Here is a 15,550-nt window from a genome sequence, read left to right on the forward strand (position 1 = left end):
AAAATTAAACTGACTCAGAATTTTCTTCCCTACATAAATAATCAATAATTGCAAAGGAAAGAAATTGAAAAAAAAAAGAATTTTCAAATTAGAAAAGAAATATATACATTGAAGATATTCGCTCCGGCTGGGACTCGAACCCAGGCCACTCGCTTGGAAGACCAGCGGTCTAGCCATTAGGCTATCGGAGTTCTGTCGAGCGGAGTCTTACTGCCTGACTGATACTGCCTGACTGACAGACTGACTCACTGACTGACTGATACTGACTGACTGACTCACTGACTGACCGAGACTGACTGACTAACTGCCTGACTGACTGAGACTGGACTGACTGACTGACTGACTGACTGACTGACTAACTGACTGACTGAGACTGACTGACTGACTGCTTGACTCTCTGACTGGCTATTTCACTGACTGACTGAATGACTAAATGACTGACTGACACTGACTGACTGACTGCTTGACTACCTGACTGACTGCTTGACTGACTAACTGACTGGACAGGACTGACCGACTGACTGACTGACAGACTGACTGAATAAGGATGACTGACAGACTGACTGAATAAGGCTGACTGACTGACTGACTGACAGACTGACTGAATAAGGCTGACCGACTGACTGACTGCCTGACTGACTGACTGACTGAATGACTGACTGACTGACTGACCGAGACTGACTGACTGAGACTGGACTGGACTGACTGACTGACTGACTGACTGAGACTGACTGACTGCTTTAGTGACTAACTGACTGCACAGGACTGACCGACTGACTGACTGACTGACTGCCTGACTGACTGACTGACTGAATGACTGACTGACTGAGACTAAATGACTGACTGACTGAATGACTGACTGACTGAGACTAAATGACTGACTGCTTGACTGACTGGCTGAAGGACTAACTGACTGACTGATTGACTGTCAGACTGACTGACTAACTTCGCAAAAGGGAAAAATTAAAAAAAAAAGAATTATAAAATTAGAAAAAAATATTTGCATTTAAGATTTCCTTTCCGGCCGCGACTCGAACCCAGTACCACGCGCTAGGAACCCAACGGTCTAGCCATTAGGCTATCGGAGCTCTGTCGATGGAAGTCTTAAATATAATAAAAACAAAAAATGCACCTTGGTAATTATTGATTCAAACACTTTGAAATTTACAGGTCGAATAATTAAACTGACTCAGAATTTTTCTCCCTACATAAATAATCAATATTCGCAAAAGAGAAAAATTAAAAAAAAAAGAAGAAGAAATTTCAAATTAGAAACTAAAAGTATACATTGAAGATTTTCGTTCAGGCTGGGACTCGAACCCAGGGCCACTCGCTTGGAAGCCTAACACTCTAGCCATTAGTCTATGGGAGCTCTGTCGGTGGGAGTTTTAAATATAATAAAAACAAAAAATGCACCTTGGTAATTGTTTATTTAAACACTTTGAAATCTTCGTGTCGAAAAATTAAACTGACTCAGAATTTTCTTCCCTACATAAATAATCAATAATTGCAAAGGAAAGAAATTGAAAAAAAAAGAATTTTCAAATTAGAAAAGAAATATATACATTGAAGATATTCGCTCCGGCTGGGACTCGAACCCAGGCCACTCGCTTGGAAGACCAGCGGTCTAGCCATTAGGCTATCGGAGTTCTGTCGAGCGGAGTCTTACTGCCTGACTGATACTGCCTGACTGACAGACTGACTCACTGACTGACTGATACTGACTGACTGACTCACTGACTGACCGAGACTGACTGACTAACTGCCTGACTGACTGAGACTGGACTGACTGACTGACTGACTGACTGACTGACTGACTGACTCACTGACTGACCGAGACTGACTGACTAACTGCCTGACTGACTGAGACTGGACTGACTGACTGACTGACTGACTGACTGACTAACTGACTGACTGTGACTGACTGCTTGACTCTCTGACTGGCTATTTCACTGACTGACTGAATGACTAAATGACTGACTGACACTGACTGACTGACTGCTTGACTACCTGACTGACTGCTTGACTGACTAACTGACTGGACAGGACTGACCGACTGACTGACTGACAGACTGACTGAATAAGGCTGACTGACTGACTGACTGACAGACTGACTGAATAAGGCTGACCGACTGACTGACTGCCTGACTGCCTGACTGACTGACTGACTGAATGACTGACTGACTGAGACTAAATGACTGACTGCTTGACTGACTGGCTGAAGGACTAACTGACTGACTGAGTGACTGACTGACTGGACTGACTGACTGAGACTGAATGACTGAGTGCTTGACTGATTGACTGTCAGACTGACTGACTGACTTCGCAAAAGGGAAAAATAAAAAAAAAGAATTATAAAATTAGAAAAAAATATTTGCATTTAAGATTTCCTTTCCGGCTGGGATTTGAGCCCAGGGCGACACTCATGGAAGCCCAACGCTCTCGCCAATATACTATCGGATCTCTGTTGATCGGTGTCTTAATTATAATAAAAACAAAAAATGCACCTTAGTAATTATTGATCTAAAATCTTTGAAATCTAAAGGTCGAATGATTAAACTGACTCAGAATTTTCTTCCGTACATAAATAATCCATATTTGCAAAAGAAAGAAATTGAAAAAAAAAAGAATCTTCAAATTAGAAGAGAAATATATACATGGAAGATTTTCGTTCCGGCCGGGACTCGAACCCAGTACCACGCGCTTGGAACCCAACGGTCTAGCCATTAGGCTATCGGAGCTCTGTCGATGGAAGTCTTAAATATAATAAAAACAAAAAATGCACCTTGGTAATTATTGATTCAAACACTTTGAAATTTACAGGTCGAATAATTAAACTGACTCAGAATTTTTCTCCCTACATAAATAATCAATATTCGCAAAAGAGAAAAATTAAAAAAAAAGAAGAAGAAATTTCAAATTAGAAACTAAAAGTATACATTGAAGATTTTCGTTCAGGCTGGGACTCGAACCCAGGGCCACTCGCTTGGAAGCCTAACACTCTAGCCATTAGTCTATGGGAGCTCTGTCGGTGGGAGTTTTAAATATAATAAAAACAAAAAATGCACCTTGGTAATTGTTTATATAAACACTTTGAAATCTTCGTGTCGAAAAATTAAACTGACTCAGAATTTTCTTCCCTACATAAATAATCAATAATTGCAAAGGAAAGAAATTGAAAAAAAAAGAATTTTCAAATTAGAAAAGAAATATATACATTGAAGATATTCGCTCCGGCTGGGACTCGAACCCAGGCCACTCGCTTGGAAGACCAACGGTCTAGCCATTAGGCTATCGGAGTTCTGTCGAGCGGAGTCTTACTGCCTGACTGACAGACTGACTCACTGACTGACTGATACTGACTGACTGACTCACTGACTGATCGAGACTGACTGACTAACTGCCTGACTGAGTGAGACTGGACTGACTGACTGACTGACTGACTGACTGACTAACTGACTGACTGAGACTGACTGACTGACTGCTTGACTCTCTGACTGGCTATTTCACTGACTGACTGAATGACTAAATGACTGACTGACACTGACTGACTGACTGCTTGACTAAACGACTGACTGCTTGACTGACTAACTGACTGGACAGGACTGACCGACTGACTGACTGACAGACTGACTGAATAAGGATGACTGACAGAATGACTGAATAAGGCTGACTGACTGACTGACTGACAGACTGACTGAATAAGGCTGACCGACTGACTGACTGCCTGACTGACTGACTGACTGAATGACTGACTGACTGACTGACCGAGACTGACTGACTGACTGACTGAGACTGGACTGGACTGACTGACTGACTGACTGACTGAGACTGACTGACTGCTTTAGTGACTAACTGACTGCACAGGACTGACCGACTGACTGACTGACTAACTGCCTGACTGACTGACTGACTGAATGACTGACTGACTGAGACTAAATGACTGACTGCTTGACTGACTGGCTAAAGGACTAACTGACTGACTGAGTGACTGACTGACTGGACTGACTGACTGAGACTGAATGACTGAGTGCTTGACTGATTGACTGTCAGACTGACTGACTGACTTCGCAAAAGGGAAAAATAAAAAAAAAAGAATTATAAAATTAGAAAAAAATATTTGCATTTAAGATTTCCTTTCCGGCTGGGATTTGAACCCAGGGCGACACTCATGGAAGCCCAACGCTCTCGCCAATATACTATCGGATCTCTGTTGATCGGTGTCTTAATTATAATTAAAACAAAAAATGCACCTTAGTAATTATTGATCTAAAATCCTTGAAATCTAAAGGTCGAATGATTAAACTGACTCAGAATTTTCTTCCGTACATAAATAATCCATATTTGCAAAAGAAAGAAATTGAAAAAAAAAAGAATCTTCAAATTAGAAGAGAAATATATACATGGAAGATTTTCGTTCCGGCCGGGACTCGAACCCAGTACCACGCGCTTGGAACCCAACGGTCTAGCCATTAGGCTATCGGAGCTCTGTCGGTGGGAGTTTTAAATATAATAAAAACAAAAAATGCACCTTGGTAATTGTTTATTTAAACACTTTGAAATCTTCGTGTCGAAAAATTAAACTGACTCAGAATTTTCTTCCCTACATAAATAATCAATAATTGCAAAGGAAAGAAATTGAAAAAAAAAAGAATTTTCAAATTAGAAAAGAAATATATACATTGAAGATATTCGCTCCGGCTGGGACTCGAACCCAGGCCACTCGCTTGGAAGACCAGCGGTCTAGCCATTAGGCTATCGGAGTTCTGTCGAGCGGAGTCTTACTGCCTGACTGATACTGCCTGACTGACAGACTGACTCACTGACTGACTGATACTGACTGACTGACTCACTGACTGACCGAGACTGACTGACTAACTGCCTGACTGACTGAGACTGGACTGACTGACTGACTGACTGACTGACTGACTAACTGACTGACTGAGACTGACTGACTGACTGCTTGACTCTCTGACTGGCTATTTCACTGACTGACTGAATGACTAAATGACTGACTGACACTGACTGACTGACTGCTTGACTACCTGACTGACTGCTTGACTGACTAACTGACTGGACAGGACTGACCGACTGACTGACTGACAGACTGACTGAATAAGGATGACTGACAGACTGACTGAATAAGGCTGACTGACTGACTGACAGACTGACTGAATAAGGCTGACCGACTGACTGACTGACTGACTGACTGAATGACTGACTGACTGACTGACTGACTGACTGACCGAGACTGACTGACTGACTGACTGAGACTGGACTGGACTGACTGACTAACTGACTGCACAGGACTGACCGACTGACTGACTGACTGACTGCCTGACTGACTGACTGACTGAATGACTGACTGACTGCCTGACTGACTGACTGACTGAATGACTGACTGACTGAGACTAAATGACTGACTGCTTGACTGACTGGCTGAAGGACTAACTGACTGACTGAATGACTGACTGACTGGACTGACTGACTGAGACTGAATGACTGAGTGCTTGACTGATTGACTGTCAGACTGACTGACTGACTTCGCAAAAGGGAAAAATAAAAAAAAAAGAATTATAAAATTAGAAAAAAATATTTGCATTTAAGATTTCCTTTCCGGCCGTGACTCGAACCCAGTACCACGTGCTAGGAACCCAACGGTCTAGCCATTAGGCTATCGGAGCTCTGTCGATGGAAGTCTTAAATATAATAAAAACAAAAAATGCACCTTGGTAATTATTGATTCAAACATTTTGAAATTTACAGGTCGAATAATTAAACTGACTCAGAATTTTTCTCCCTACATAAATAATCAATATTCGCAAAAGAGAAAAATTAAAAAAAAAAGAAGAAGAAATTTCAAATTAGAAACTAAAAGTATACATTGAAGATTTTCGTTCAGGCTGGGACTCGAACCCAGGGCCACTCGCTTGGAAGCCTAACACTCTAGCCATTAGTCTATGGGAGCTCTGTCGGTAGGAGTTTTAAATATAATAAAAACAAAAAATGCACCTTGGTAATTGTTTATTTAAACACTTTGAAATCTTAGTGTCGAAAAATTAAACTGACTCAGAATTTTCTTCCCTACATAAATAATCAATAATTGCAAAGGAAAGAAATTGAAAAAAAAAAGAATTTTCAAATTAGAAAAGAAATATATACATTGAAGATATTCGCTCCGGCTGGGACTCGAACCCAGGCCACTCGCTTGGAAGACCAGCGGTCTAGCCATTAGGCTATCGGAGTTCTGTCGAGCGGAGTCTTACTGCCTGACTGATACTGCCTGACTGACAGACTGACTCACTGACTGACTGATACTGACTGACTGACTCACTGACTGACCGAGACTGACTGACTAACTGCCTGACTGACTGAGACTGGACTGACTGACTGACTGACTGACTGACTGACTAACTGACTGACTGAGACTGACTGACTGACTGCTTGACTCTCTGACTGGCTATTTCACTGACTGACTGAATGACTAAATGACTGACTGACACTGACTGACTGACTGCTTGACTACCTGACTGACTGCTTGACTGACTAACTGACTGGACAGGACTGACCGACTGACTGACTGACAGACTGACTGAATAAGGATGACTGACAGACTGACTGAATAAGGCTGACTGACTGACAGACTGACTGAATAAGGCTGACCGACTGACTGACTGCCTGACTGACTGACTGACTGAATGACTGACTGACTGACTGACCGAGACTGACTGACTGACTGACTGAGACTGGACTGGACTGACTGACTGACTGAGACTGACTGACTGCTTTAGTGACTAACTGACTGCACAGGACTGACCGACTGACTGACTGACTGCCTGACTGACTGACTGACTGAATGACTGACTGACTGAGACTAAATGACTGACTGCTTGACTGACTGGCTGAAGGACTAACTGACTGACTGAGTGACTGACTGACTGGACTGACTGACTGAGACTGAATGACTGAGTGCTTGACTGATTGACTGTCAGACTGACTGACTGACTTCGCAAAAGGGAAAAATAAAAAAAAAGAATTATAAAATTAGAAAAAAATATTTGCATTTAAGATTTCCTTTCCGGCCGGGACTCGAACCCAGTACCACGCGCTATGAACCCAACGGTCTAGCCATTAGGCTATCGGAGCTCTGTCGATGGAAGTCTTAAATATAATAAAAACAAAAAATGCACCTTGGTAATTATTGATTCAAACATTTTGAAATTTACAGGTCGAATAATTAAACTGACTCAGAATTTTTCTCCCTACATAAATAATCAATATTCGCAAAAGAGAAAAATTAAAAAAAAAAGAAGAAGAAATTTCAAATTAGAAACTAAAAGTATACATTGAAGATTTTCGTTCAGGCTGGGACTCGAACCCAGGGCCACTCGCTTGGAAGCCTAACACTCTAGCCATTAGTCTATGGGAGCTCTGTCGGTAGGAGTTTTAAATATAATAAAAACAAAAAATGCACCTTGGTAATTGTTTATTTAAACACTTTGAAATCTTCGTGTCGAAAAATTAAACTGACTCAGAATTTTCTTCCCTACATAAATAATCAATAATTGCAAAGGAAAGAAATTGAAAAAAAAAAGAATTTTCAAATTAGAAAAGAAATATATACATTGAAGATATTCGCTCCGGCTGGGACTCGAACCCAGGCCACTCGCTTGGAAGACCAGCGGTCTAGCCATTAGGCTATCGGAGTTCTGTCGAGCGGAGTCTTACTGCCTGACTGATACTGCCTGACTGACAGACTGACTCACTGACTGACTGATACTGACTGACTGACTCACTGACTGACCGAGACTGACTGACTAACTGCCTGACTGACTGAGACTGGACTGACTGACTGACTGACTGACTGACTGACTAACTGACTGACTGAGACTGACTGACTGACTGCTTGACTCTCTGACTGGCTATTTCACTGACTGACTGAATGACTAAATGACTGACTGACACTGACTGACTGACTGCTTGACTACCTGACTGACTGCTTGACTGACTAACTGACTGGACAGGACTGACCGACTGACTGACTGACAGACTGACTGAATAAGGATGACTGACAGACTGACTGAATAAGGCTGACTGACTGACTGACTGACAGACTGACTGAATAAGGCTGACCGACTGACTGACTGACTGACTGACTGAATGACTGACTGACTGACTGACTGACTGACTGACCGAGACTGACTGACTGACTGACTGAGACTGGACTGGACTGACTGACTGACTGACTGACTGAGACTGACTGACTGCTTTAGTGACTAACTGACTGCACAGGACTGACCGACTGACTGACTGACTGACTGCCTGACTGACTGACTGACTGAATGACTGACTGACTGAGACTAAATGACTGACTGCTTGACTGACTGGCTGAAGGACTAACTGACTGACTGAGTGACTGACTGACTGGACTGACTGACTGAGACTGAATGACTGAGTGCTTGACTGATTGACTGTCAGACTGACTGACTGACTTCGCAAAAGGGAAAAATAAAAAAAAAGAATTATAAAATTAGAAAAAAATATTTGCATTTAAGATTTCCTTTCCGGCCGTGACTCGAACCCAGTACCACGTGCTAGGAACCCAACGGTCTAGCCATTAGGCTATCGGAGCTCTGTCGATGGAAGTCTTAAATATAATAAAAACAAAAAATGCACCTTGGTAATTATTGATTCAAACATTTTGAAATTTACAGGTCGAATAATTAAACTGACTCAGAATTTTTCTCCCTACATAAATAATCAATATTCGCAAAAGAGAAAAATTAAAAAAAAAAGAAGAAGAAATTTCAAATTAGAAACTAAAAGTATACATTGAAGATTTTCGTTCAGGCTGGGACTCGAACCCAGGGCCACTCGCTTGGAAGCCTAACACTCTAGCCATTAGTCTATGGGAGCTCTGTCGGTAGGAGTTTTAAATATAATAAAAACAAAAAATGCACCTTGGTAATTGTTTATTTAAACACTTTGAAATCTTCGTGTCGAAAAATTAAACTGACTCAGAATTTTCTTCCCTACATAAATAATCAATAATTGCAAAGGAAAGAAATTGAAAAAAAAAAAGAATTTTCAAATTAGAAAAGAAATATATACATTGAAGATATTCGCTCCGGCTGGGACTCGAACCCAGGCCACTCGCTTGGAAGACCAGCGGTCTAGCCATTAGGCTATCGGAGTTCTGTCGAGCGGAGTCTTACTGCCTGACTGATACTGCCTGACTGACAGACTGACTCACTGACTGACTGATACTGACTGACTGACTCACTGACTGACCGAGACTGACTGACTAACTGCCTGACTGACTGAGACTGGACTGACTGACTGACTGACTGACTGACTGACTAACTGACTGACTGAGACTGACTGACTGACTGCTTGACTCTCTGACTGGCTATTTCACTGACTGACTGAATGACTAAATGACTGACTGACACTGACTGACTGACTGCTTGACTACCTGACTGACTGCTTGACTGACTAACTGACTGGACAGGACTGACCGACTGACTGACTGACAGACTGACTGAATAAGGATGACTGACAGACTGACTGAATAAGGCTGACTGACTGACTGACTGACAGACTGACTGAATAAGGCTGACCGACTGACTGACTGACTGACTGACTGAATGACTGACTGACTGACTGACTGACTGACTGACCGAGACTGACTGACTGACTGACTGAGACTGGACTGGACTGACTGACTGACTGACTGACTGAGACTGACTGACTGCTTTAGTGACTAACTGACTGCACAGGACTGACCGACTGACTGACTGACTGACTGCCTGACTGACTGACTGACTGAATGACTGACTGACTGAGACTAAATGACTGACTGCTTGACTGACTGGCTGAAGGACTAACTGACTGACTGAGTGACTGACTGACTGGACTGACTGACTGAGACTGAATGACTGAGTGCTTGACTGATTGACTGTCAGACTGACTGACTGACTTCGCAAAAGGGAAAAATAAAAAAAAAAGAATTATAAAATTAGAAAAAAATATTTGCATTTAAGATTTCCTTTCCGGCCGTGACTCGAACCCAGTACCACGTGCTAGGAACCCAACGGTCTAGCCATTAGGCTATCGGAGCTCTGTCGATGGAAGTCTTAAATATAATAAAAACAAAAAATGCACCTTGGTAATTATTGATTCAAACATTTTGAAATTTACAGGTCGAATAATTAAACTGACTCAGAATTTTTCTCCCTACATAAATAATCAATATTCGCAAAAGAGAAAAATTAAAAAAAAAAGAAGAAGAAATTTCAAATTAGAAACTAAAAGTATACATTGAAGATTTTCGTTCAGGCTGGGACTCGAACCCAGGGCCACTCGCTTGGAAGCCTAACACTCTAGCCATTAGTCTATGGGAGCTCTGTTGGTAGGAGTTTTAAATATAATAAAAACAAAAAATGCACCTTGGTAATTGTTTATTTAAACACTTTGAAATCTTCGTGTCGAAAAATTAAACTGACTCAGAATTTTCTTCCCTACATAAATAATCAATAATTGCAAAGGAAAGAAATTGAAAAAAAAAAGAATTTTCAAATTAGAAAAGAAATATATACATTGAAGATATTCGCTCCGGCTGGGACTCGAACCCAGGCCACTCGCTTGGAAGACCAGCGGTCTAGCCATTAGGCTATCGGAGTTCTGTCGAGCGGAGTCTTACTGCCTGACTGATACTGCCTGACTGACAGACTGACTCACTGACTGACTGATACTGACTGACTGACTCACTGACTGACCGAGACTGACTGACTAACTGCCTGACTGACTGAATGACTAAATGACTGACTGACACTGACTGACTGACTGCTTGACTACCTGACTGACTGCTTGACTGACTAACTGACTGGACAGGACTGACCGACTGACTGACTGACAGACTGACTGAATAAGGATGACTGACAGACTGACTGAATAAGGCTGACTGACTGACTGACAGACAGACTGACTGAATAAGGCTGACCGACTGACTGACTGCCTGACTGACTGACTGACTGAATGACTGACTGACTGACTGACCGAGACTGACTGACTGACTGACTGAGACTGGACTGGACTGACTGACTGACTGACTGACTGAGACTAACTGACTGCTTTAGTGACTAACTGACTGCACAGGACTGACCGACTGACTGACTGACTGCCTGACTGACTGACTGACTGAATGACTGACTGACTGAGACTAAATGACTGACTGCTTGACTGACTGGCTGAAGGACTAACTGACTGACTGAGTGACTGACTGACTGGACTGACTGACTGAGACTGAATGACTGAGTGCTTGACTGATTGACTGTCAGACTGACTGACTGACTTCGCAAAAGGGAAAAATAAAAAAAAAGAATTATAAAATTAGAAAAAAATATTTGCATTTAAGATTTCCTTTCCGGCCGGGACTCGAACCCAGTACCACGCGCTTGGAACCCAACGGTCTAGCCATTAGGCTATCGGAGCTCTGTCGATGGAAGTCTTAAATATAATAAAAACAAAAAAAGCACCTTGGTAATTATTGATTCAAACACTTTGAAATTTACAGGTCGAATAATTAAACTGACTCAGAATTTTTCTCCCTACATAAATAATCAATATTCGCAAAAGAGAAAAATTAAAAAAAAAAAGAAGAAGACATTTCAAATTAGAAACTAAAAGTATACATTGAAGATTTTCGTTTAGGCTGGGACTCGAACCCAGGGCCACTCGCTTGGAAGCCTAACACTCTAGCCATTAGTCTATGGGAGCTCTGTCGGTGGGAGTTTTAAATATAATAAAAACAAAAAATGCACCTTGGTAATTGTTTATTTAAACACATTGAAATCTTCGTGTCGAAAAATTAAACTGACTCAGAATTTTCTTCCCTACATAAATAATCAATAATTGCAAAGGAAAGAAATTGAAAAAAAAAAGAATTTTCAAATTAGAAAAGAAATATATACATTGAAGATATTCGCTCCGGCTGGGACTCGAACCCAGGCCACTCGCTTGGAAGACCAGCGGTCTAGCCATTAGGCTATCGGAGTTCTGTCGAGCGGAGTCTTACTGCCTGACTGATACTGCCTGACTGACAGACTGACTCACTGACTGACTGATACTGACTGACTGACTCACTGACTGACCGAGACTGACTGACTAACTGCCTGACTGACTGAGACTGGACTGACTGACTGACTGACTGACTGACTGACTAACTGACTGACTGAGACTGACTGACTGACTGCTTGACTCTCTGACTGGCTATTTCACTGACTTACTGAATGACTAAATGACTAACTGACACTGTCTGACTGACTGCTTGACTACCTGACTGACTGCTTGACTGACTAACTGACTGGACAGGACTGACCGACTGACTGACTGACAGACTGACTGAATAAGGATGACTGACAGACTGACTGAATAAGGCTGACTGACTGACTGACTGACAGACTGACTGAATAAGGCTGACCGACTGACTGACTGCCTGACTGACTGACTGACTGAATGACTGACTGACTGACTGACCGAGACTGACTGACTGACTGACTGAGACTGGACTGGACTGACTGACTGACTGACTGACTGAGACTGACTGACTGCTTTAGTGACTAACTGACTGCACAGGACTGACCGACTGACTGACTGACTGCCTGACTGACTGACTGACTGAATGACTGACTGACTGAGACTAAATGACTGACTGACTGACTGACTGACTGAATGACTGACTGACTGAGACTAAATGACTGACTGCTTGACTGACTGGCTGAAGGACTAACTGACTGACTGAGTGACTGACTGACTGTCAGACTGACTGACTGACTTCGCAAAAGGGAAAAATAAAAAAAAAGAATTATAAAATTAGAAAAAAATATTTGCATTTAAGATTTCCTTTCCGGCCGGGACTCGAACCCAGTACCACGCGCTATGAACCCAACGGTCTAGCCATTAGGCTATCGGAGCTCTGTCGATGGAAGTCTTAAATATAATAAAAACAAAAAATGCACCTTGGTAATTATTGATTCAAACATTTTGAAATTTACAGGTCGAATAATTAAACTGACTCAGAATTTTTCTCCCTACATAAATAATCAATATTCGCAAAAGAGAAAAATTAAAAAAAAAAGAAGAAGAAATTTCAAATTAGAAACTAAAAGTATACATTGAAGATTTTCGTTCAGGCTGGGACTCGAACCCAGGGCCACTCGCTTGGAAGCCTAACACTCTAGCCATTAGTCTATGGGAGCTCTGTCGGTAGGAGTTTTAAATATAATAAAAACAAAAAATGCACCTTGGTAATTGTTTATTTAAACACTTTGAAATCTTCGTGTCGAAAAATTAAACTGACTCAGAATTTTCTTCCCTACATAAATAATCAATAATTGCAAAGGAAAGAAATTGAAAAAAAAAAAGAATTTTCAAATTAGAAAAGAAATATATACATTGAAGATGTTCGCTCCGGCTGGGACTCGAACCCAGGCCACTCGCTTGGAAGACCAGCGGTCTAGCCATTAGGCTATCGGAGTTCTGTCGAGCGGAGTCTTACTGCCTGACTGATACTGCCTGACTGACAGACTGACTCACTGACTGACTGATACTGACTGACTGACTCACTGACTGACCGAGACTGACTGACTAACTGCCTGACTGACTGAGACTGGACTGACTGACTGACTGACTGACTGACTGACTAACTGACTGACTGAGACTGACTGACTGACTGCTTGACTCTCTGACTGGCTATTTCACTGACTGACTGAATGACTAAATGACTGACTGACACTGACTGACTGACTGCTTGACTACCTGACTGACTGCTTGACTGACTAACTGACTGGACAGGACTGACCGACTGACTGACTGACAGACTGACTGAATAAGGATGACTGACAGACTGACTGAATAAGGCTGACTGACTGACTGACTGACAGACTGACTGAATAAGGCTGACCGACTGACTGACTGACTGACTGACTGAATGACTGACTGACTGACTGACTGACTGACTGACCGAGACTGACTGACTGACTGACTGAGACTGGACTGGACTGACTGACTGACTGACTGACTGAGACTGACTGACTGCTTTAGTGACTAACTGACTGCACAGGACTGACCGACTGACTGACTGACTGACTGCCTGACTGACTGACTGACTGAATGACTGACTGACTGAGACTAAATGACTGACTGCTTGACTGACTGGCTGAAGGACTAACTGACTGACTGAGTGACTGACTGACTGGACTGACTGACTGAGACTGAATGACTGAGTGCTTGACTGATTGACTGTCAGACTGACTGACTGACTTCGCAAAAGGGAAAAATAAAAAAAAAAAGAATTATAAAATTAGAAAAAAATATTTGCATTTAAGATTTCCTTTCCGGCCGTGACTCGAACCCAGTACCACGTGCTAGGAACCCAACGGTCTAGCCATTAGGCTATCGGAGCTCTGTCGATGGAAGTCTTAAATATAATAAAAACAAAAAATGCACCTTGGTAATTATTGATTCAAACATTTTGAAATTTACAGGTCGAATAATTAAACTGACTCAGAATTTTTCTCCCTACATAAATAATCAATATTCGCAAAAGAGAAAAATTAAAAAAAAAAGAAGAAGAAATTTCAAATTAGAAACTAAAAGTATACATTGAAGATTTTCGTTCAGGCTGGGACTCGAACCCAGGGCCACTCGCTTGGAAGCCTAACACTCTAGCCATTAGTCTATGGGAGCTCTGTTGGTAGGAGTTTTAAATATAATAAAAACAAAAAATGCACCTTGGTAATTGTTTATTTAAACACTTTGAAATCTTCGTGTCGAAAAATTAAACTGACTCAGAATTTTCTTCCCTACATAAATAATCAATAATTGCAAAGGAAAGAAATTGAAAAAAAAAAGAATTTTCAAATTAGAAAAGAAATATATACATTGAAGATATTCGCTCCGGCTGGGACTCGAACCCAGGCCACTCGCTTGGAAGACCAGCGGTCTAGCCATTAGGCTATCGGAGTTCTGTCGAGCGGAGTCTTACTGCCTGACTGATACTGCCTGACTGACAGACTGACTCACTGACTGACTGATACTGACTGACTGACTCACTGACTGACCGAGACTGACTGACTAACTGCCTGACTGACTGAATGACTAAATGACTGACTGACACTGACTGACTGACTGCTTGACTACCTGACTGACTGCTTGACTGACTAACTGACTGGACAGGACTGACCGACTGACTGACTGACAGACTGACTGAATAAGGATGACTGACAGACTGACTGAATAAGGCTGACTGACTGACTGACAGACAGACTGACTGAATAAGGCTGACCGACTGACTGACTGCCTGACTGACTGACTGACTGAATGACTGACTGACTGACTGACCGAGACTGACTGACTGACTGACTGAGACTGGACTGGACTGACTGACTGACTGACTGACTGAGACTAACTGACTGCTTTAGTGACTAACTGACTGCACAGGACTGACCGACTGACTGACTGACTGCCTGACTGACTGACTGACTGAATG

This window comes from Uloborus diversus, unplaced genomic scaffold (genome assembly GCF_026930045.1).
Source record: "Uloborus diversus isolate 005 unplaced genomic scaffold, Udiv.v.3.1 scaffold_81, whole genome shotgun sequence".
In the NCBI taxonomy this organism is placed as follows: Eukaryota; Metazoa; Arthropoda; class Arachnida; order Araneae; family Uloboridae; genus Uloborus; species Uloborus diversus.